General features: G+C 46.0%; 1 protein-coding gene across 5 annotated transcripts in view; it reads left to right on the top strand.

The window, feature by feature from the left end:
- The window catches only part of Rbpms (RNA binding protein, mRNA processing factor), a 151,897-nt gene that overhangs the window by 30,928 nt on the left and 96,417 nt on the right, over positions 1-24,552 (top strand). The window lies entirely within an intron of this gene.

The raw sequence follows: 24,552 nt of genomic DNA, 5'->3' as shown, positions 1-24,552 counted from the left end.
GCTGGTGAGATGGCTCAGTGGGTAAGAGCACCCGACTGCTCTTCCAAAGGTCCTGAGTTCAAATCCCAGCAACCACATGGTGGCTCATAACCATCTGTGACTCCTGACTCCGTCTTCTGGAGTGTCTGAAGACAGCTACAGTGTACTTACATATAATAAATAAATAAAGGCGATGCCACCACCACCCATTGCTTCATTACCCCCCCCCATTGGGGGGGGCGTGTCGTAGTTCCAGGGGCTAGCTCTTCCCTACCAAGGCTCTAGGCTCAGTCTCACTGGGGTCCACACCCCTACAGTTTCATCTTCAGTGATGCTTAGTGGATGCTTGATACTGGTTAAGGTTGTGTTTTCAGTAAGTGTTTAGATTTGCCCTTTGTGCTCCAGACATGAGCCAAGCACTGGGTTCTATCCACTGAGCCGATGCCTTCTAGCTAGTACACGGGTCTTTACATACAGAGTCTGTCCTGCTTGGCCATCCGAGCAGGAGGACCAGGATCTGGCGCCTGGGCATTGAACAGTAAAGTGTACCCTACAAAAATCCATGCTGGGGTCACCCCTGCCTTGAAAACGGGAGCCTCCCAGCTTCTCCTCCCAGCTTCTCCAGCTGGTTCCTGCAGGCACGGAATCAAGTCCGGGCTCCGTGACCACTTCCCTTCCTAGCAGTGTCTCCTGGGCTCTGTATTTTCCGCTGTTGGAGATCTAGACTCAAGACAACTGAAACGCTTGCCCCTTATCTGTTTCCATCACCTTGTGGGTATTTATAGGTTAACAGTTCTCCGTTTGTTTGAAGACCTGTCTGGCCTGGTGTGTGTGTGTGTGTGTGTGTGTGTGTGTGTTTGTGTGTGTGTGTGTGTGTGTACATGGGGCTTGGTTGCCTAGCTACCTCTGAGGGGACCTGGTGAGGCCTGGTGTGGAAAGGAGAAGCAGGAGTTAGGCCCGTCTTTCTCAGTGCGGTGGGGCCATCCACTGTGGCAGAAAAGGCCACTTCCCCTCTGTTGCTGCTTCTCCGGTCCCCCTTTCCCCCCTATCTCACTGTTTCTCATCTCTGCTTATATCTCATCCACCGTGACCAAAGAATCAGTGGGATGCCTTGGAGGGGGAAGGACTTCCTGGAGAAGTAAAGGTTCGCTTAGATTTTTCTGAGACAAGCTATCGAATCAGTTGTGGGAGAGAGAAGATGCTGGGGGGGCGGCGGAGGGGAGAAAAGCACAGGCTAAGAGTTTTTAAGGAATCTAATCAGAGAGCGCAGACAAGATTTCCGTGGTCTACCTTTGAGTCCTTCAGTTTTGGTTTGACACACCCAGCTTCCCGATTGGCTTCCGTATATCAGCTGTTGTCTCCCTTATCCACAGGAAGTATACATCCCAAGACACCCCCCACCCCACCCCGTGGATAGCCAGGACGGCAGGTAGTGCCGGTTATATTAGTTTTTCCTTTCTTGGTTGAATATAAGACCGGAAGATGAGTAATACAAAGAAAGCAGGCTTATTTATCTCAGTTTTGGAGGTGCAATGGTACTGACCACTGTTTGGATCTGGTGAGGGAAGCCAGGGAACCAGGAAAAGTTGGGCTTGCTTGTATAGGACACCACCCTCAAGCTCCACCCTCAATATTGCGTGCGTACGGCGGAAGAGAGCATTAGGTGCCCCTGGAGTTGGAGTGATGAGCAGTTCTGAATGGCTGATTGGTCCTGGAAACCCAACATGTCCTCAGAAGAGCTCTTGCTTCCTCCCTCCTTCCCTAGCTCCTATTTCCCTAGCCCTCTCCCCTTATTTCCCATTTCACTCTAGCTTGGCTGCTCTGGAACTTGCCTTACAGACCAGACTGGCCTCAAATTCAGAGCTCCGCCTGCTGGATCCAAGCGTGTGCCTTCTCAACCACTGAGTATCGCTAGCCCCAGGACTTACTGGTTAAATTTATACTTCAGGCAGATTAACAACAATCGCTGTTTTACGAGTAGCGTAAGATCATCGACAACAATTTCGAAAGACGTCTAAAATGTTTAGCCCTCTGCTGGAAAAGGGTGCTGCGGCTTCTCTGGTATACCTCCTTTTGTACTTGGGGGTCATTAAGTTAGAGCATCATGGTGACTTGACCGTCGTAATAGTTGAGGCGGCTGTCCGATGAAAGTAGGGTTTGTAGACAGTGCTGGATGAACAGAGGGGTGATTCACATCCTGGGCGAGATTTCCTCATGAGACTCAGAATAGAACGCAAGTCAAACTTCTTACGGCTTGTTTATTTCTGGAATTTTCCATTTAATCGGTTCAGGCCATAGGTTACTGCTGCTATCAAACTGGGGAGGGCGAAGCCGCTACTGAGAGAGGGAAGCTACTCAGTTCCTTTGAGGCTAGTTGTTACCTAAATTAGGTGTGACAGTGTGATTTACAGTTGGATTCCAGTTACATCACTTAAGTATAAAGATCAGACCCCGATAGAACTTGAATAATGAAGTCAGGAGTGGGAAGCCACTACCGTTACTGTTTGGAAAAGGACTGGGCTCTAAAAGGAAGACTGTTAGAAATCGGTCTACAATCCCAACTTTTATGAAACACGAAGCCTCATTTAAACCAGTTCCCTAAAGTGTCTGATTGGTTTAGACTCCTAACTAGGTGTGCCTGTCGTTCGCGGTACTTCCTGGCTGGGTAGACTTTATGTCTCTGTGCGCCACATACATGCACGCAGTGCTCACGGTGACCAGCAGAGGGCCGTGGGATCTTCTGGAGCAGCGGTTACAGAGTGAGCTGCCAGGTGGGTTCTGGGAACTGAAGATGTGCTCCTCAGCGGAGCTTCGAACCCCCCAGCCTCCCGCCTGGTAGCTTTTAGCCTCTCTGTGAGAAAAGAATAATCGTGCCAGCATCTGCTCTTGGGAGGTGTGAGACACCTCCCCCCCCCCCCCCCCGTCCTATGAGGCACAGAAACTGTTGGGGGGAAATACTCTTTATTTGCAAATATAACACCCAGCGACCCTGGTGCCTGGACGGTCACTCAAAGCCCCTTGAAAGCGATTAATGCTCAGTGACTGCTCCTCTGCTGTGTCCTTGAGGCATGAACATCTGTTCCCAAACTTTACACAGCTTTTATTTTTCAGAAAACAAACACACAGCATTAGCCTGTTATTAAATATTAACTGCTAGGGCCAGTGAGATCGGTCGGGAGGTGAAAGAAGAGCTTGCCACGCCTGCCCAGACAGCCTTGCTTCAGTCCCTCACGGGGACCCAGGTATTCACTAAAGCCCATGGCAGTTCCTTTACCTCCACCCCACCCCCAATTCTGTTTTGTTTTGTTTTGTTTTTTAATCTTCTCGTTCTTTTTCCCTCTCTCTCTGAGAAGTGAGCATGGGTTCCTCTCATTCATGTGAAGGCCACACTCTGCCACTGAGCTACATGTCCCACCACAGCAGTGTATGTAATTAGCCACCCTGGGCTCCACTCCTTATTTACTCAAGGCAGAGCCCCTCCCCTTGAGCTACTTTCAAGCGAGGATGTGTGAAGTGGGAGGCTCTGGTCGTGAGGGTGCTGGAGATAGACAATTTGAGGGTCTTGACAGGTGCTAGGCTGGACGGTCTTGCTTCACCAGGGGGCTAACTGCAGCTCTGAGGAAGGAAGGCTTCTTAGGGTCAACCTTGGTGATTCCCTTTGCTCTGTGGGAGAGGGGCAGTCATCATCCTTTTAATCTTGTGGTAGAAAATTAAAATGAGTTTCTCTGAAGTGTGTGTGTGTGTGTGTGTGTGTGTGTGTGTGTTTTGAAGTTTTCTTTTAAAGAGAAGTTGAGAGAAATTAGCTATCTAGCCTATGGATCGAGCTCCCCACCCCCAGCCCCCATTTGGAGAGAAAGCAATCTTGGAACATTTGCTTACAAATGGGAGAGTTGGACACAATTCATGAACAATTGGAGCCCGGTCTAGGTGGCAGGCTTACATAATGCAAGTTGAATATACGTTAGGCAAAAACCTTGTCTTAGTCAGTTGGAGGAGGTATATTATTGGGGATCGGGGTTTACTTATTGAGTGAAGAGACACCATGACCAAAGCAACTCTTCCAAAAGAGAGCATTTAATTGGGGCTTGTTTACAGTCGGAGATGACTAGTCCATTATCACGGAGGGAGCATGGCAACAGGTATTCTAGCTTTATATCCTGATCTGTAGACAGACACAACACACACACACACACACACACACACACACACACACACACACACACGAGTAAGGGAGGAGGGAGAGAGACACACAGAGGCAGACACTGTGCCTGGGGTGGCTTTTGAAACTTACCCCCAGTAACACCTCCAACAAGGTCACATCTCCTAATCCTTCCTAAACAGTTCCACAGACCAGAGGCCAAGCATGCAAATATTTCAGCCTCCAGGGACTGATCACAGTTAGACCACCACACAGGACTATCTCAGACTTTAGTTATATTTCATGTTTATGAGTGCTTTGCCTGTGTGTACCACATGCATACATTGCCCTTAAATGGCAGAATACAGGGCTCCCCTAGAATTTGAGTTAATAATAGTAGTTAGTGCTGGGCGGTGGTGGCACACGCTTTTAATCCCAGTACTTGGGAGACAAGAGGCAGGCAGATTTCTGAGTTCGAGGCCAGCCTGGTCTACAAAGTGAGTTCCAGGACAGCCACGGCTACACAGAGAAACCCTGTCTTGAAAAACCAAGAAAAAAATAATAATAGTAGTAGTTAGCTGCCATGCAGATATTGGGAATCTATCCTGGTCCTCTGGAGAAGAGCAGCCAGAGCTCTTAACCACTGAGCCATCTCTAGCTCCCTAAAAGGCTGTAAAACAAGTAGGGGTTTCATTGTTGTTTGAGACATAGTCTTACTATATATAGGCCAGGCTGGCTGTGGTCGGTCTGCCTCTGCCTCCCAAGTGCTGCGATTACAGACTTGTATCATCATACTTTAAAAAAAAATACTTATTTTTTGAGATAGGGTTTCTTCTAGGCTGTCTTGGAATTCACTTTGTAGACCAGGCTGGCCCTGAATTCACAGTGCTTTGCCTGCCTCTGCCTCTGGAGAGCTGGGATTAAAGGCATATGCCCCCAGGCCCAGCAACACTTTTTGTTTATTTATTTATTTATTTATTTTTGAGACAGGGTTTCTCTGTGTAGCCCTGTCTGACCTGGTACCCACTCTGTAGACCAGGCTGGATTCGAACTCAGAAATTTGCCTGCTTCTGCCTCCCAAGTACTGGGATTCAAGATGTGCGTCACCACTGCCCAGCCACTTTTCCTTTCTCTTTTTCCCTTTTTCCCTTTTTCTCTTTCTTTCTTTCTTTCTTTCTTTCTTTCTTTCTTTCTTTCTTTCTTTCTTTCTTTCTTTCTTTCTTTCTTTCTTTCTTTCATGTAAGTACACTGCAGCTGTCTTCAGACCCTCCAGAAGAGGGCGTCAGATCTAGTTACAGATGCTTGTGAGCCACCATGTGGTTGCTGGGATTTGAACTCAGGACCTTCGGAAGAGCAGTCAGTGCTCTTAACCGCTGAGCCATCTCTCCAGCCCCCCACTTTTTGTTTTCATGTGTGAGTGATCTACCAGCACAGTATATGCATCACTTCTGCTGCCTTCAGAGGCTAGAAGAAGGCGTCATCCCCTGGAACTAGTTGCACATGGCTTTGACCTGTTCTGTAGATGCTGGGAATTGAACCTGCATCCTGGAAGAGCAAATTCTCTTTAACTATTGAGCCATATAAAAGGCTATTTTTATTGTTGTAAAAGACTTGGTCTCACCATGTAGCCCTGACTAACCCGGCCAGCCTTTGACTCACAGATCCACCTGCCTCTGCCTCTTGAGTGTTGGGATTAAAGGTGATTGTTACCATGTGTGGCCTTGAGAGGCCTTTTGAACCATGCAGGAGGCTAAAGTGTCTTGTCATGGTTTTAAGAGTGTGCCTTAGAGCCACCTAGGTAGGGCCTGCTCATCTCACGCGCAGGGATCCCCTTTTACTGTGTCTAAGGCTTTTCTCCAAATGTGATGAGCTACATGGGGGTTTTAATTCTAGCCTGGTTAAAGGCAAGGGTTGTTAAAGGTTTTTTTTGGGGGGGGGTTATGGGGGGGCCTTGTCATTAACCCCTTGAAGAATCTGGTAACCCCTCCTAGCTATATCTCCACTGTTATTTTTATAACTTTTTGAGGGCCACAGTCTTTAGAGTATGTCCAGTTTATCAGGAAAACTATTGTCTGCTGGTCTTTTTGTGTGTACCAACCCTGGCCGTAAAACCCAGGGGGGTGGTTATGTACCCTGATGCTCTTTGAGTTAGCATGGAGACTGTGTACTGATAGACCCATGTGAAATTACGGTAGGTTGGAAGTGCATCGAATGCCCCTTGAACACTGAGTATCTTGGCGTATCAGCATGGCACACTGTAGAGTCCTGGCCCCGTCTGACTGGGAGCTATGGCTTCTCACCACTGTGTGACACCTCAGGGGAGAGCAACATGAAGATTCCAGATGTGGTGGCACACCTTTAACCCCAGCCCTCTGGAGGCAGAGTCTGGCAGATCTCTGAGTTTGAGGCAACCTGGGCTTCATGGTGAGTTCCAGGATGCCGGTGTTGATGTCTCAGAAACCAAATCAAGAAAACCAAACAATCAAAAATATAAAAAAAGAAAGAAAAGAAAATTTGAGGGCTGGAGAGATGGCTCAGCAATGGGTATGAGTTCAGTTCCCATCACAGTCTTCTCTGACTCCAGCTGAATGTGGGAGGCAGGGGCTGACATCCTCCTCTTCTGGCCTACCCACCCTTCCACACAAGCCCACACTTACATACACAGGCATATACCTAATTTAAAAAAGAATCCCTTTTTAAAAATTGCAAATGTGGGCTGGAGAGATGGCTCAGCTGTTAAGGGCACTGACTGCTCTTCCAGAGGTCCTGAGTTTAATTCTCAGCAACCACATGGTGGTTCACAACCATCTGTAATGGGATTGGATGCCCTCTTCTGGTGTGTCTGAAGACAGCAACAGTGTACTCATAAATAAAATAAATCTTCAGAAAATCAAGAATGAGTGTAGTTTCTGCAGACTGTGAAGATACATCACGTGAACATAAATTATGGCTTTCACTTCATGAAAGAGACAAAAAATAGAAGTCGAATCAGCATAAACCAGGGACCCTGTACTTAACAGGTTTTGTTCACACCCGAGGATTATTTTATATTTTTAAAGTTGGCATGAGGTAGACATTCTCTCAGACTCAGAAGTCATCACGTTAGGGGCAGAGCCTGCTTCTTGGGCACCAGCAGCCCTGTAGGAACAGATAGGAAAGGAGTGAGGTTGGTCTGGTCAGATGTCCCTCTTCCCCTGTGCCCCTGGCACACCTGCAATGCCCTTCCTTCTCTCACTCCTCAAATGCCTGCTCATCTTTCAGTACCTAGGTCAGAATACGAGTATGAGGCCTTCCCCAGCCTCAGCAGCCTCCCCCTCTTGTTTCCATAGGGAGCTTTAAAGGCCTTTGTTGCAGCCCACATATTACGCTGTAATTATTTTTCACTGTTTGGCAGGCTCCATTGCCTGTAAACCACGCTTTTGTCTTCAGTGTCTTTGATCAGTCAGCACAGAGACAGGTGCGGGGGGGGGGGGATGCCAGCCAGAGCTTCCACAGGTAGGTGTGGGTAAGATGGCAGGATTCAGGCTGTGACTTGATGACTCTGGAGACAGGAGCCGCCTCACCTCTGCTTCCTTGTCTGTAAACTTGCAGGAGCTGGGGGAGTTGAGGCAGGGCTTGGAGACCCCGAGGTCCTACCCAGTCTGTGCTGTAGGGCTTGGTGTGTGCTAGCCGTTCTGGTTCATTCCTGAGCAATATTACTGCTGAGGGAGTGAGACACTTCAGGAGAGAGGTATGATGGGAGAAGATGCTTTAAGTCTTTTTGAGACTGAGTTGATTCTGCATTTTCCAAGTTGAATCACAGGCCTCTTGCAGTGCTGGAGATTAAGAATATATGCTAGCAGAGTTCATGTCTCCATTTTGTATTTTGACATGGCAACTTGCTAAGTTGCCAGACTGGCTCCAGATCCCCTTTCATTCACCTCCTGAATGTGTCCTCCCTTCTGGCTAGGAAGTGTGTATGTTCTCCCATAGAGGTTTGGTGAATTATTATCTATAGTTCATACCCATCTGTTTGGGCTCAAGTTCAGTGGTACAAATTTGTCCAGCATGTCATGCACGAGGCCCCCTAGTTTGATTCTCCAGCAGCAACATAACTAGAAAACCAAAATTAGCCACCACTGTGTGAGCCCTTAAAGCATTTAGATGTTCGTACTGTGGAGGATATTGGGCTTTGGGGGTGTGGGGTGTGTGTGTGTGTGTGTGTGCGCGCGCGCGCGTGCGCGCTTTGTACACTACCTTACAGTTTAATGTATTTAAAAACCTTGTTGAGCCAAACTTTCTTTTTGATTAGTCCTAACAAGCTTTGTAGGTGAGAGTGTGGGGAGGCCAAATTCTATAGCCTTTTCGTTTGTCACACGTAGGATGTTTGTCTCCTTTTAGAGCAAGTCAAGTGCAGCGATTTTACAAAACTGTCAAGTGTACAGCTTTCCTTTATCATTTTGTCTGTAGGCCACAAATATCCCGTGAAAGTCAGAATGCTAATCCTATCTGAGAACTGGAGAAAATAAAAACCAAACACATTCAAGATAAAGAAGCTGAGGCCCCTGCAGCTGGGGTGATAATACCGGGTCAGGGCTATGTCTGTCAGGGGTGACAGGCTGGTCCTGAGGATGGATGGATGGCAGAGGGTCTGAGAAGGGCAGTGGGGGTGCAATGGCAGGGACGTCCTCATTCTGATTGGAAGACTCGGACACATAGCTTGTGTCTAGGGGCTCTCTTTTGTAGTATTCCCAGTGCTGCCCAAATTAACCTCCTGAAAGGTATTTTCACCTTATTTAAAAGAAAAAGAAAAAAGAAAAAAAAGAAAATGGCAGAACAGTTAAGATATTGACAGTGTCAGAATCCTTAACCACCCAGTGGTTGAACGACACTCAGCCTAGAGTTTTTGTAATAGAAAATAAGTCTACTCCAGTCACTCGTGTTTGTATCGGCGGTCACCCCACCCATTGCAGCAGGTCTGAAGTGTTTCTGGCAGTCGAGTTGGCTCCCCTCTTCTTTGGATTACTGGTGGCTGCGTGTGTCCCGCTTTGTGGCTCCATTAGCTCTAGAGTCCCATGTTCAGAAAGACATGCACATTTGCCCATGGTCCTTTGTTTTCCGAATGCCTGCCTTTTTGTGATGGTAGTACTAGGTTTTTCGAGACAGGGTTTCTCTCTATTCTGGAACTCACTCTGTAGACCAGGCTGGCTTCGATTGTACTCGGAAATCCCCCTGCCTCTGCCTCCCAAGTGCTGGGATTAATGTGATGGAGCGAGAGAAGAAATTAAATAATAGTAATTTAATAATTAAATACCCAAGCTGCAGTAACTTTCATTTAGGAAGGGAATCCTAATTGGTGGATGTCTCAAAGCCTAGTCTGGTGGATTGGTTGAGCTAATGTTTTAACTTTAGCCGGGCCACTCTAATGAGACTCCTATTGTAAGCAAAAGGGGGAGGGTTGTAGCTTATCAATAGAACACTTCTTTAGCGTATACCAAGCCTGGATGTGAACAACCCCTGCTCCCATGCTGGAGAAAATAAAACATACTCTTGATTATAGTTGTACACAGAGTACACATTAAAGTTGGCGGATCTAAAAAAATAAAAATTCTGAGATGTTGTGATGAAAAAAAAAAAATCGCCTTGTAGATGGTACCTTTGGAAACAGAAGTGTCCTGGTGCTTTTCCTATAACCTGGGAACGGTACTTCCAAGGGGAATGCAGGGGCTTAATTGTGCACGGCAGGAAAATGTATTTTGGAACAGTTTTCAACTCTTGTAAAGAAGCTGGTCGTTAGTGAGTTACTCAGTAACTTTGACCTCTTCCCTAAAGCACTGTACGAAGTACATCCGAGAACAAAAACTGCAATGGTGGGGATCCTTCAATGCTATGTGAAGAGCATCTTCGCTCCTAGTGGCTGGCCTCAGCTGTTAAATGTAATACAGGTATATTTGAACTGCATTTAGTAGTTTCTCCTAAAGACCAATACTATAAGGGATGCTTGCTTAAGTATGGCTAAAAGAGCATCTTTTTTTTTTTTTTTTTGGTTTTTCCAGACAGGATTTCTCTGTGTAGCCCTGGCTGTCCTGGATCTCACTCTGTAGACCAGGCTGGCCTCGAACTCAGAAATCCGCTTGCCTCTGCCTCCCAAGTGCTGGAATTAAAGGCATGCGCCACCACCGCCCGGCTAAAAGAGCATCTTCTAATTCCGTTATTTTTAAAGATGTATCTCCTGTTAGGATGCTGTGTAAACCTCGGAGATGTAAAGATGGAGGTGACCCTTTTCCTCTCTGGCAAGGGCGGTGGAAAGAAAAGCTGTGCATCAACTGTAGAGTATGCATTCTATCCAGTGTGACAGGATAAATCATCTGTGCGATTTTTTTTTTTTAAAGTATATTACAGTACTTTTAGATCATGCACTTTAATAGTCTCAGTAGGTACACATGAATGAGAGTTGTGGCGGGCAGGGGTGGATGTGAACGCACTGGGGGGATTGTGCTTTGGTTTTGCTCTTGGCTCAAATGTGCGGTGCAGTGTGTTTCGGTGGAGGAGAGCGAGCCCGTGACCCTTGGTTTTCCTGCTTGGCAGACAGTTTTCACCCAGGGAAGGGGGACACCTCAGCTTCCAATGATCTGCTCCCTCCCAGTCGCTGGTCTTTAGCTACAGTTTAAATAAACTGACTATAGCCCAGAATGTAACCTTTCACCTCGGTCTGTGATAAGCTGCTTGTAAGTCTCCCATTAGATGGTGAACTGTAGAAAAGCTGGGCTTGTAAGGTGTTGTTTATGTTGTGCTCTGGTTGCTAAGAATGGTCACTGAAGAGCCCATGGTTCCTTAAGGACTTAAAGTCCTTCCTTGCGTGGAATGATTGTCTTCTCTTTGTCATGGTGGCCACAAGGGTGGCTGTATTAGGAGGCTTTAAGACACCTGGAACTCCCTGCAGTTGGGAGCCTGGGGCAGAGTTAGAGCTTAGCTTGGGCTGTGTGGCAAGACTGTCTCAAGCCAAAAATGATTAAGGGGGGTTAAAAAAAAAAAGGCATTCCTACACATTTTGCTGCCTCACTAAAAGCATAAGACAGCAAAAGGAACATCTTTTAACTTAGCTGTTTCATTGACCCAAGAAAACCTCCAGCTCCGGAAGCGACCCTTTCTAGGGACCTGACTTCTCCTTGAGTCTTCTGTGTGGACCCTGGGCAAGCCTTTTGCTTAGGACTAGACCCCTCCTTAAGTACAAGCCTGATCAATGCGGTATCCTGCAGTTGACTCAGATAGCCAGTGGCTCCCCCTCCCCACTTGACAACACAGCAATATAATTTTACCGTTAAAACTTGGCTGACCCAAACATGAACTTTCAAAGAAAACAAGTCATTACTAAAAGGGATTTCATTTCTTTCCTGGGCCTAATTTAAGATGACTTAACAGAATGTTGAAAAAAAAATTTATCTTCCAATGGCCACTTAATTATGTGACAAATAGAGATTTTTGTATTTTGACTTAAATATCCTGTTTTTTTGTGTGTGTGTTTATCTTTCTAGAGTATTTATACCAAATTAGGAATAATTTACGTTATTCACCTGAACATTGTCCTGTGGCTTTTAAGGGTAATAATTTATGAAAAACTAATTCCATAAGACTTACTAAGATTTGCCGATACACATCTAAGAATAGCTCTTTGTTCTGTGCTCTCTGATTGTTTGGAAGTGAAGGGCCTGAAGCCCTTGGCACTTAGCAGTGAAGCATGCTTTCCCTCCTTGGGACCTCTTCAAACACTTGGGAAATGCGGCCTTAGAGACCTGGGGCAGTTCAGAAGAACAATGCTTAAAATGGCCCAGTCCAGTAAAGAAAACAAGGGGTTTTAGAGTCACACAACCTAGATTTAAACCCACACTCCACAAAGGATTGGCTCTGGGCACACTGAGCCTCATTTACCTTAGCTGTTAAATGGGGACAGTTATGACGTCAGGATCATCAGGGATTGTATATCTGTATCTCTCTCTCTCTAGATATGTACACATATTATGTACAAGATATGATCAGTTGTCTAGGATGTGGTAGAAACTGATGAAATGATAACTTCTGTCATATCAAATACACTACATGGCTTGAGAACCAGGTTCTGTCTGTATTGAAGTTATCTCTTAGGATGATTGAATAAATCATTAATTGCAGGCCCAACCTAGGGCTATGGTTTTTATGCAGTTATTAAGCCTACATGTTTTTGTCTGTATTTTAAAATGAAGAAGTTGGTAGCAGTGAACAGTGACAGCACTCTTCAGACTCTGAAGTGCTGTGATGTTAATTAAGCCCAGTAATAGTAGAACATAAGATACACATATCAAGGGCTGTATGTGAGGAGGACAAAGGAAGTTAGTGATCTTTTGTTCTCCCTAGGAACAAAAAAAATAAGTCAGTTCTTGTATCTGCTCTATTTCTAAAAGTCCTTATTACTAATTAGCTCATCATGATACACACATTTGTTGTTTAATTCTCTTTTGGGGGGGGGGGTTCTTTTGTTGGTGAGTTTGTAGAAGTCTATGTACCCATTAGGTAAAACTAAAGGTTCTCTTGGTTTAGAAGGACGACATCACTGGCCTCAAGAAATTTGTAATCTCTGCTGGAATAAAAGACAGAAAATTAAAAGGGTCTTGAAATACTTCCAAAGAAGACACGTCCTGTCCATCCGGCCTTGGGAGTTGCTAAGCTATGGTTAGTCCCCTCTAGGTGACACCTTATGTATGTGAATCTTGTAGAAGTTGTGCTTTCTCTTCGGTCACATGGTTTCAGGGATCAAACTCCGGCTGTCCATCAGACTTGGTGGCAAGCACCTTTACTTGCCAAGAGTCATCTCATTGGTCCCCTAACAATTACTGTGTCGTAGTTTTCAGATCCTTTATTGGCTTGATTACTCTTCTTCATTGGGTTCCAGCTTCCTTTAGATGGATCCCCCACCCCACAAACATATCCAGCTCTTTTAAATAGGGCAAGTTGGTACCCACTATGGTTCGTTAACACGAAGGTCCATATTAGGGATCTCAGTCATGTTGCCTTTCAGTGGTTGTTTGAGGCTGGGGGTTTGGGGGGGCATAGCTTATTGGTGCTATGGCAGGCTCCCACATAGTTTGCTTATGTTTTTGTTTATAATTCACAGTGTGGAATTCATAGAACTGGCTTTTGTACCAACAGAGGTCCATGAGTATGGGTGCGTCATACACTTAACAAAATGAATAATGAGCCTTTAAATGTTTGTACTCCCTTGCCATGGTATGTGTAGCAATTTGACCCGGAGTTGTCCGGATTATAGGTCGAAACATTAAAATTGATTTTATCAGACTGACATTTGGAAAAACAAACTTCAGATGAGGTTTGCATTCAGCTGTTTCTGTCCTTTTTTTTTTTTTTCTTTCAAGAACTGTTTTGTTTTTTTAAACATAGGAGTTGATTTATCTGTTACACAGTTTTGTCTTAGAGTATAATTTTAGCTAGTTATCGTTATTCATTCTTGTCTTTCCCTTTTCTTGCTGACAAATTGTCTCCTGGCTTTTGGTAAAAAGACCAGAAAATGAACATGTTTCTAAAAATAATATGGCCAGTGAAAGGTACGAGCCAAATGCTTGTTTTGTTCTGTTTTCTTTCCAAATTTTACGATGTTCCCTATAACCTTCATCAGATACGCACAGCATACGTGCATTTTTCTCTTATATCCTTCCTGTGTAGTCGAGGAAAATACTCTTAAGTAGCACCAGGAGGTTGACGGTAGTCACTATTCCAAGGGGTAAGGGAAGCAGTAGCAGCTCCAAGTGCCAGCACCTCAGGTCCCTAAGTAACTTGGCCGGAGAAACATGCTCAAGCGTGTTTAAGGAAGGTGAGCACTGGACTTGCCCGTCGGTGGAGTGAAGTTAGCGACAGGCAGCATGGCGCCCACATGGAGACCTGGCCTGCTCGTGCAGACATAGCCACCCGTGCCTGTGGCTCTCTGCTGACCCGCGGGAGGAAGTTAGAGCCGGTACAGGCACGTTAGCTTCATGTGTTGTGGGGCTGGCTGGGCATGCAGCAATGGCTGCCTCCGAGGCTGTGGCCGGAAGTGTAGCTGCTGCCCCAGGCTTCCGCTTCCGGTCCCACACCCTGCATCCCTGAGCCAGAGAAAGACTTAGGGCTGAGAAGAGGGCCCCGGGAGGACAGACCACACTGTGGCCAAACAGGAAAGCCTTCCATCTGACTCGGGGTGGGGATGTAATGGGAAAGGCGGCGGGCTCACAGATTTACAGAAACAGGATGGAGCGCCCCAGACAGACCCACGCTCTGGAAATGCCCGGGATGAGTGAGAGGTAGCTGAGGAAATGAACCCCAGAGCGAGGCTCAGCTACTCTCTACCTTTCTGGTCTTACTGGCAAGAAAGCCAGATGCGTCTTTCATTCCGTAGCTTAATATTGCCTGCACGAGCAGAGAGAACGCGGTATACGTAGGCCCAGGACACATCTGTGCCCTCTGTATGTGCCCATTCTACCAGATCCTCAGAAAGTATGTTGTCAAGAGGAAACAGATCATCAAACTAACTTTTAGTATTGCGAGACCCACCTCGTGAGCGAGAAATGTTGACGACATAAAAACTTTCAAAACTTTTTTTTTTTTCCCTCCTCTTAATTTTCTGGAGGGTTTATCTTTCAGAGTTAAGAGGAAGAAAATGGAACAAAGAAAGGGAGCAGGGAGGGGTGTGTGTGTGTGAATCACTGAAGACGCCGCCTTATCTGTCTTCTTGACTTTAGGCTCTGGCGCATTTCCATTAATGGGCAAGGAACGTCCCAGCGCTTCTACACCTGTTATGTGTAAACTCTTGTGACATGAGTAATGTGTTGTCCACAGCCTGTCTTCCCGAACTTGTCTGCCGCCCCCCCCCCCCCCAGTAGCTATGCCAAGTTTGGGATCTATCTGCACTTTTCGTGGCCACGGTGGCTGGGAAAAATTTAAACTCTTATTTTGTCGGGGCTCTCACCTCCTGTTTGTACCCCCCAGGTCCTCTGAAGTTGTTTGATCATTATGATTGTCAAACACTAGCAATTGTGCCCACTGATTTTCCTAAGGAAGTGTTGGAATGTTAATAAAACTCCAGGAACCTCTATGTGCTGTTGATGGGACTGTAAGGAAAAGGTTATTTTGATTCTTCAAAAAAAGAAAAAAACAAACCGACCCAGAAATGATTAACTTGTAATCCTGTGGTCTTGCTTTTGGATATACAAATCTACTCAAAAGAAATGGAAGCAAGATCAAGAATTGAAGACATTTATGCGGAGGTCAGAGGTCTGTTCTTTATCATGCAGGTCACAAGGTTTACGCTCAGGTGGTGGAACTTGGCAGCAAACACCTTAATCTACTGAAGCCATATTACAAGCCCTCTATTTTATTAAGGTTTAATACAAGTTGATTAGTTTTCATTTGTCACACACTATGGACTAAGTGTTGAGATGACAGTTATAGTATTCTAAGGTGGCGTACATATGTACCCATGGTTGACCTTGGGCACGGCAGCAGAAAACTGAAATAATGTGGATTATAAATCATTCCGCAGCACTAGGCTTACAAGTGCTGTAACCATGCCAGGCTTTTGTGGGGATGCTTAAGGACCCAAACTCAAGTCCTCAGGGTTACAAATCAGATATATTACCAACTGAGCCATTACCCAGTCCTCTTGAAGTACAGTCTCCTTCCTGTAGTCCAGGCTACCTCACCTCACATTTACTGTATGACAGTGGGTGTTTGAACTCCTGGATCCTGGTTCTTCTGTCTCCACCTCCCGTGGGCTGGGATTACAGGTTGAGCTACCCAGTGAGTTACAAGATTGAGCATGGTGGATTATCATGATCACAAGAGAGCACTTCTTCACACTGCTGTGGTCAGAAAGCAGAGACATACGGGAGCATACCCGGAGCATACCGAGGTTCCGATTTGTTTGAAAGGCACGTCTCTTGGGACTAACTTCCTCTGAGCTTGTCGGTGGCATGTTGGAATCCCTATTGCGATGCCCTGCTGTCTTCAACAGATGTCAGTCAGGCGTGGTGGTGCACGCCTTTAATCCCAGCACTCGGGAGGCAGGGGCAGGCGGATTTCTGAGTTCGAGGCCAGCCTGGTCTACAGAGTGAGTTCCAGGACAGCCAGGGCTACACAGAGGAAAAAACCCTGTCTTGAATAACAAAAAACAAAACAAAACAGACAGTTGTCATCTTAGGCCCCTCAGTTACCAGGGTCATGTTGTACCCAGTGGGAAAGAGGAAAGGAACGTTTTGCTTTAAAAAGCATAGCCTAAAAGTTACAGATAATCACTTGTGTGTGTCCACAGCATAGGCCAGGACAAAGCAATGTAGTCCCGGTCCTCATTAGCGTGGGAGTTTAGAATATTATGTGCCTAGCTGAAATTCCTTTGTACATGAAATTAGAAGAATAAATATTGCTGGGAATGGGCAGTTGAGACTGAAGTGTATAATGTCTTTGAATTGTGGTTACTCACAAAGGGGGAAAAACTGGCTATTAAGTAGCCATTGGGACTATAAGCCACCAAAATCCCGAGAAAATATATGTATTGCTCTTTTGCCTGCATGCGTGTCTCTGAAGGTGCCAGATCCCCTGGGACTGGAGTTACAGACAGTTGTGAGCTGCCTTGTGGGTACTAGGAATTGAACCCGGGTCCTCTGGAAGAGCAGTCGGTGCTCTCTGCCCCTGAGCCATCTCTCCAGCCCTGACATTTTCTTCTTACTTGGTAGTTGTTGAGACCACATCTCCTAGCCTTCATTCAGAGTTTGAGATGAGGTGGTTTGGGGGAGTGTATCTCGGTGGTTGAGCGCGCTATGCCTGTCTAACACGCACAAGAAAGAACAAACAGCTCAAGTTTGAGCTCCAGCTCTGCCAAAAGCAGCAACAAAGGAAAACACAGGAAGAAAACCACGCCTTTCTGGGAGCGGCATCCTTTCATTGGGTTGGTATAGAGAACTGCTACAGCCCCAATAGTGACTAGTAGACCTTTCTTTATAGCATCTCCAGATTGCCCTCAGCCTGCTGCTGGATTATGGGCTGGGCCCCATGCCCAGTTTATACACTGGTGGGAACTGAACCCAGGATTTTGTACATGTTTGGGTAGCACTGTACCAGCTAAGCTACATCTCTATCCACCTGTCCTGTTATTTTATTAAAGAAAATGCCATTTGGTATATATGGGGGGGGGGGGGAGAATTCAAAATAGCGCTGTTAATGTAACTGTCACATAACTTCATTTGTAAAGGGCATATGCTTCTCAAAACAGTCAGTAAAAGTTAACACGCGTGACCACTACAGGGCCCACTGCAGACAAGCTAAACTGCTGTCACGACGTTTGCACAGTTGTTTTCATTAATTTAAATGGCCAGAGAGTGCTGGTTAGATACTGGAAAGGAAGCGTCTGTACCTGGTACTTTTTCCTGTAACGTTTAGCTTGCGTGAGGGTCCCATGTGTTCAGTTTGTTTTTGTTTTTGTTTTGTTTTGTTTTTGGTAAAGATTTATTTATTTTAAGTATGTGAGTACTTTGCTCTCTTCAGACACACCAGAAGAGTGTGCATCCGATCCCATCCCAGAGGGTTGTGAGCCACCATGTGGTTGCTGGGAATTGAACTCGGGACCTCTGCAAGAGCAAGCAGTGCTCTCAACCCTGAGCCATCTCTCCAGCCCCCATGTGTTCATTTTTGGTTGTGCCATAGAACTGAGGTAGAAGCTCCACAATGCGATTGCAAGGCTCTGTGATTTCTGTGATTAACCCCCGTGACCATCCTATCATCGGCTTCAGGGCCAATACTTCCTGTTTGTTTTCAGCACTACTTGTTGGGGTTTTTTTTTTGTTTTGTTTTTGGTTTTGTTTGTTTTTGAGATAGCCCTGGCTTGTCCTGGAACCTGCTGTGGAGACCAGGCTAGCCTCACTCAGAGACCCACCTCTAGCTTTCCAAATGCTGGGATTAAAGGTGTGTATGCCAGCAGTCCCAGTACTGCTGTTAAACCAGCCCCTCCTCCTCTTGGTTAGATGCCTCTCCAGTGGAGCGGGTGTCACTTCTCCTTTGTCCCGTACTTTACAGGTAGAGACATAGTGCAGAGAGGAACGTGGTATGAAGGCTTCGGAATGACCTAGAGAATTGTGCAGAGCGCAGTTGTAGAAATGAGGTGAGCGAGGGTGTCAGACTGACCGACCCACCGGTCAGCTCTTGCCTCTGTTACCTTATCTTAAAGCAAGGACAGAAAAACAAGTTGGACTACCTACTTGATTGGGGTTAGGATGAAATAAATAGTGTGTGACGCCAAGTGCTTGCTGGTGTGTTTATTTGAGCTGGTAGAATTCATCACAACTCCCCAAGATTAATCAACCCTGGGAGAAGCTTCTCTGACCTTCAGCTTCTTTCGTCAGTCATTCATGCCTGCCTAGTACTAACGTGAAGCCCAGAAAGGAAGGGATTTGGTTCATTGGTGTTTAGCTGGGGATGCTGAGAAATGACAGGTGAGTGCAGCGGCTAGGGCCGGTGCTAACTCTACGCTCACTGCTTTTAGTTTGATTGGGTTTTCCCTTGGCTGAAACCCATTCCCACCATGGTCCATCTGACTGGAGATGAAAGAATAGTTCAGAATGGAAAACAAAAAATAAACAGACGTTATAGTTCTTCAAAGGACTCTTTTATTAACACGAGGGAACTAATACTCCCTTCCTTCTATGCCAATTTTTTCTTTATTCTTTGAGCCTGTCATTCACGGTCTTTCTTTTCTGTCTCAGTCCCATATTCTGCTGCCCTCCCGCAGCCTTGGTGATGTCCCCTCCTCTCAGTCTGCCTTCTTTCTGCCGCTGGTCTCACCTGGTACCTACCGTTGGGGGACAGTGGAACTCCGGCAGATCACTGGGGGAACGCCACCACTTAGTTGAAACTTGAGGCCAGGCCAGGGCTTCCTGCTCCTCTGTGTCTTCGCATCGGTCCTTTAAAGTACTTTTCCATTGTTATAAAAATAACCCCTCGTGGCCAGATTCTCTGGTTTTTATGAGTAGGATTTGTTTCGGCAGAAAATCATGAGAAATTACAATTTACTTTTAGTTACACTTCAAGTCAACTAGAATGTCCTGTTTAGAAACCGAGTTCCAACCCTTTTTAAAGGGACAGTTTATCTTTCTTTTAAACAAGAAGAGGTATTACTGAGGACACAGATGGAAGACAGGTTCCCACATCAAAATAAATTATTAGCATAGTTTCTTTCTCCCAAGTAACTTTCCTCTCCAGGGGAGAGATTGGAGAATGGATTTTAAATTCTTATTTGGCAAAAATTAAACATAAATTTACATTGTTATAATACTTAAGATCCTTTAAAATGGAGGAGGAAGGTGACAGGGACTCACTATTTAGCTTTGGCTGGCCTGGAATTGTGTAGAGCAGGCTCTAAGACCAGACTGTCCTCAAACTCAGAGACCTGGGATTAAAGGCCAGCGTTTTTGTCTTTTAAGTTTACTTTCTAAGGGGTATATCTCAGTTGGTAGAGTGCCTGCTGGCATGTATTAATTAGACCTTCATTTAGGTCCCCACTACCTAGACATCTTGGCTACGTGGTGGGGAGTTCAAGGCTAGCTTGGGACAGGATCTCTTATCTCAAAAAAAAAGGAAAGGTTGTTTTTCCTAAGGTGAAATATGTAAACCCTTGAGTGTTGGCTAATTAAACCAGCATGAAGTGGGCTTAGAAGAGGGGCTTTGGGTCTGTTGTTTCCTATTAGGTAGACTACCTGACCTAACAGCTTTTCAGCTTGTTTTAACCTGATCTGTCTGCTTTTGCTCTCTCCACCAGAGCTTGACTTTGAGAAAGCAGGGACAGACACCATGGGGCAGTGACAGTGGTGTTGGGGACCTGAGGGTGTGAGCACACATTCCTTGCATTGCTGGCAGGGTGACTGGAGGTGTGGGATAGGGAGGGAGGCTGGTCTGTCTGGTAAACGTGTGCCTTTCCAGAGCTCTAGGACTGAAAAACATGAAACAGGGCAGCAAATACCTTATATTTCTGACTTGCTGACACATGGCGGTGGGGGAAGGGGGAGCTGGAGAGTTCGCCCAGTGGTTAAGAGCACCAGCTAACTCTCCTGGGAGGACTCTGATTCCCAGCACCCAAACAGTACGTCCCAGCTCTCCGTAATCCCATTTCCAGGGCATCTAACACTCTCTTCCACATGCACATGGTGCAGGCAAAATCCTCCTTCACGTGAACTAAAAATGAAGCTTAAAAACTACAACCCCAGAGGTAGAATAATTATTTATATGCCAAAATAAACAGGGCTTTTCAAACAGGCCCTAGATGCCACAACAGAGCAGAATACCTCTGCCCCTTTCCTTGTCATATTTCTTTTATTATTATTTTTTCAAAAAGATGGTTTTATATGTATGACTTTGCCTGCACGTATGTGTATGCAACATATGTGTGCCTGGTTCCCCTGGAGGTCAGAACAGGGCATCAGATACCTGGGAACTGGAGACACGTGGGTGGTGGGAACCAAATCAGCTCCTCTGTGACGATCCTCAGGACAATCCTCTTGCCTCAGCCATCGAGAGGGCTGGGAATGCAGATGCGTGCCACCCACCTGCTGTAGAGATGCGAGCACTTCTGTCTGTTGCCCTCCTCCTTTCTTCCCCCATTATTTGGTTTGTAGCCGAGGCTTTTCCTGGCTTGGACCTGAGCAGAACGCTTCCACCTCTCTGCGGTCCACCTGCCATTTCTGTGCCCATGGCTGAGAAGGCTTCGGTTTCATCTTTCTCCAAACAGATCTCTGCGGCATCCTGGCCGTCCCTCTTTACAGTGAACCTCATGCTCAGAATGATGCATATCAGGGATTCCTGAGGCGGCAATGCAGGGTCTATAGTCGGGGGCTGCTGCCCATTAGGCTGGGCTGAGCTGAGCTGTCTTTCATTTGCAGTGGGCGGAATCTTTTTTTTTTTTTTTTTTTGGATATAGGTCATATGAAGGTTGTCTGTCAAGCAAAGCCAGAATGTTTTGCACAGGAAGTACAGATGATTATCTTTCCCCCTTTCAGACAGTTTTCTCTTTGGAAATACCTCACATTATTTCAGGCTCTGGAAGTGTGAATGGGTCCAGTGTCTTTCTCAGGGAAAACTGCCATCTTACTGATGTTTCCCATCAGGAAACCGTCTGCTGGTGACAGGGACACCGTGAAGAAAGTGAAAGAGTGGAGAGTGTAAGAGGCTAGAGAGGAGGTGCACAGGCCTGGGAGGTGGGCACTGTGCAGGCAGACAGTTAGCCTGGTTTTGTTGTTGTTGTTTAGCTTGTCTGTCTGTCTGACTCTTAATCAAATTGCTAATTCCTCAGAACTATTCCATAATCTAAGGACTGGGAAAATCAGTGAGTGTCTGGCACTAACATCTTAATGGTTGGTTTTGTGTTTCTTTTCTATCAATATATTGATCTCAGGGTTCTATGCAACAGGATCAGTAAGATGTCACATTGGCAGGTAGCAGTCGCCAGTGAAGCAGTGGCGTGGACACACAGATACGTGTGCAGTGCTCTCTCTCCACATCTGTCCTCCCCTCAGCAAGGCTGCATTCCTCTCGAGAGCGAGGCAGGCAGTGATGAGTGCATCTGACATCATTAGTGCTTGGTTGTCATAGAAACAATACAGGTGTCCCTTAGAGGCATCAGAAGTGGCCAGAAACCAGTGTCCCTGCGATACAGACTGGAGAGTTAGAAGGGATGAATTCCTCATGTTTCTGCAGAGATGGTTGTATCAGGTGTTATCATTACAGAGAAGACATCCAGCTTGTAATGAACAGAACATGTTAGCTGTCACAGGGAGGCACAGCAGAGAGTCGGTAGGTGTGAGGTAAGTGTCTGTCCTGGCACTTTACATAGATAAGATAGACATGATCAAGATAAGATATGGCCGCTGTGGTCTCTCTCAACTCCCCCACAGGGAACTTGAAGAATTCTCTGAGAGCTGGGTGTGGTGGTGCACACTTTGGATCCTGGTGCCAAGGCAGGCAGATGGTTCTCTGTGACTTTGAGGCTAGCTGGGTCTAGCCACTGTCTTGCTTTTGGCCTCCCAGTAAGGCAAACGGTTGTGATAGGGAGCCCTCGACAGAGCATGGCTGTTCCCAGGCTAGCCAGGACTGCCCGGTGAGATCCCTTCTCAACAAACAAAACAAGCAACAGAAATGTTAGTGCATGGACACAGCCTTCATTTCCTGTGTTGTCACTTTTGACTTCTGCAATGATGCCTGGATGGGAAAGACTTAGTGATCCTCCAGCCTCTGATTCCAACCAGCTCTCTACTAGTTCCTTGTGTTTGTACTGAAGGGCTTTAGGGGTAGCCATCTCTACCATATGTAATATGATACCATGCATGTTATACATCAGAAGTTATGTGGGAAGTTGGCCCTTGGTATTTTGTGTGTCTTATGTATGCATAGTAGCTGTCTAAAAAGAACACTTACACATTTAGCCATTACCATTTCCCAGTCAGAACTTCAGTCTGTTTCTTTCCCAGATATTTTTCTTACTGAGATGCCTACATCCAGTGTCAGGGGCAGTGTCAGGGGCTGTGTCAGGTACCAGTGCTTTGCTGCATGTTTATTTAACACAAATGTTTTCTTTCTCTATTTCTATAAACTCCTAGGCAGGAAATAATTAAATTTTTATTAGTTTTTAATCACTTTGTTAAGAAAATTTAATTTCTGGCCAGGCTATTCTTGGTGCAGGTGGTGCACACCTTTAATCTCAGCACTTGGGAGGCAGAGGCAGACAGATCTCTTGAGTTAGAGGCCAACCTGGTCTACAGAGTGAGTTCCAAGATAGCCAGGGCTAGTTAGAGAAACCTTGTCTTGGAAAAAAGAAAAAAAACCCACCCGTGTGTGTGTGTGTGTGTGTGTGTGTGTGTGTGTGTGTGTACACACTGTGCATGGTCTTGCAGAGTCTTTGGGTGTATAAAGATGTCCTGTGCTGTCATCCTCATCATCATCTCCAGATAGGGTCTCTCATCAAGTCTGGAGTTAGGCTTAAACTTGTTTTATGTTTACTTATTTTGTGTGCGGGCATGTGTGTCAAGTATGGAGGTCAGAAACCAGTCTGCAGGCCTCTGTTCTCTCCTACCATGTGGATTCTAGGGTGTGGTGGTGTTTTGGTTCTGTTTTAATTTTTAAAAAGATTGATGTCTTGCCTGAATGTGTGTGTGTGTGTGGGGAGATACCGGAGTCAAAGATGTTTTGTGAGCTGTCTTGTAGATGCTGGGAATTAAACCCAGGTCCCCTGGAGGAGCAGCCAGTGCTCTTAACCACTGAGTCATCTCTGTTAGTATCCCAGGATTCTGTGGGTCTTACTCAGGCCCTCCTGCACATCACTCTGTTTCTCGGTGTGTATTTTATAGATTGGCCGTGTTGGTGCCACAGTCACCCGTATGTAAACAATGATTCCTGGTGAGATTCACAAGGCCTGGAATCCATCACTTCACTGGGACAGGCAGGGAAGGAGGCTGGAGTCTTCATTTTTTTTTTTTTTTTTTTTGGTCTTTAGAGACAGGGTTTCTCTGTATAGCCCTGGCTGTCCTGGAACTTTGTAGACCAAGCTGGCCTCGAACTCAGAAGTCCGCCTGCCTCTGCCTCCCGAGTGCTGGGATTACAGGCGTGTGCCACCACGCCGGGCTTTAGTCTTCATTTTCAATAGCTCCTGTTGAGGCTGTTCTTGTGGATTCTTGCAGAGTCTTAGGCCTCACTACTCTACCCAGTTAGAGGCTGAGTCTGCAAGATGCTAGCAGTGCTCAAGTGTGAGTTAATTGCAGAGCTGTCATTAGCTAACAGTTGCTTCTTGGCTAGTGGGTCTACTTCTCGAATAGTCTTTATAAACAAACAACCAACCCACAAATGTTTAGAAATTTAGGGAGTACCTCAGAAGAATTCTCTCCTCTCCTCCTCTCCCCCTACCCCCCTCCCTCTCCTCCTCCTCCTTCTTCTCCCCCCCCCTCCCTCTCTAAGATCTATGTATGTATAAGAGTACACTGTTGCTGTCTTCAGACACACCAGAAGACTGGGAATTGAACTCAGGACCTCTGGAGGAGTAGTCAGTGTTCTTAACTTCCCGAGAAGAGTTCTCTTATTACAGTATATTTAGTAATGAATAAAAATAAAATGAAGCAGCCCTCCTTACATAGACTTGGCTTCTCTAAGAGATTTAGGGAGTGTCTCAGGAGACTACTTTCATTTATTCATCATATTCAGTAAAGAATAAATGGAAATACTAGGAAAGCTCGTGATTCTCTCCATCAGGCAGAGGCTTAGCGGTTTTCTAAGTCAAGTCAGAAGTAGCTCATAAAACTTAATTGCAAAATCTGTTCTCATAAGGCAGACCTAATTCTCTGCCTGTGCGGGATTCACTCTTGGCTCCAAGTCCTCCCACTCCAGCAAGCCCAATGGCCCCATTCTCC

The sequence above is a fragment of the Mus pahari genome, chromosome 19, assembly GCF_900095145.1.
Source record: "Mus pahari chromosome 19, PAHARI_EIJ_v1.1, whole genome shotgun sequence".
NCBI classification, from domain to species: domain Eukaryota; kingdom Metazoa; phylum Chordata; class Mammalia; order Rodentia; family Muridae; genus Mus; species Mus pahari.
Note: the sequence above shows the minus strand (reverse complement) of the source record. Positions and strands in the feature narration are given on the sequence as shown.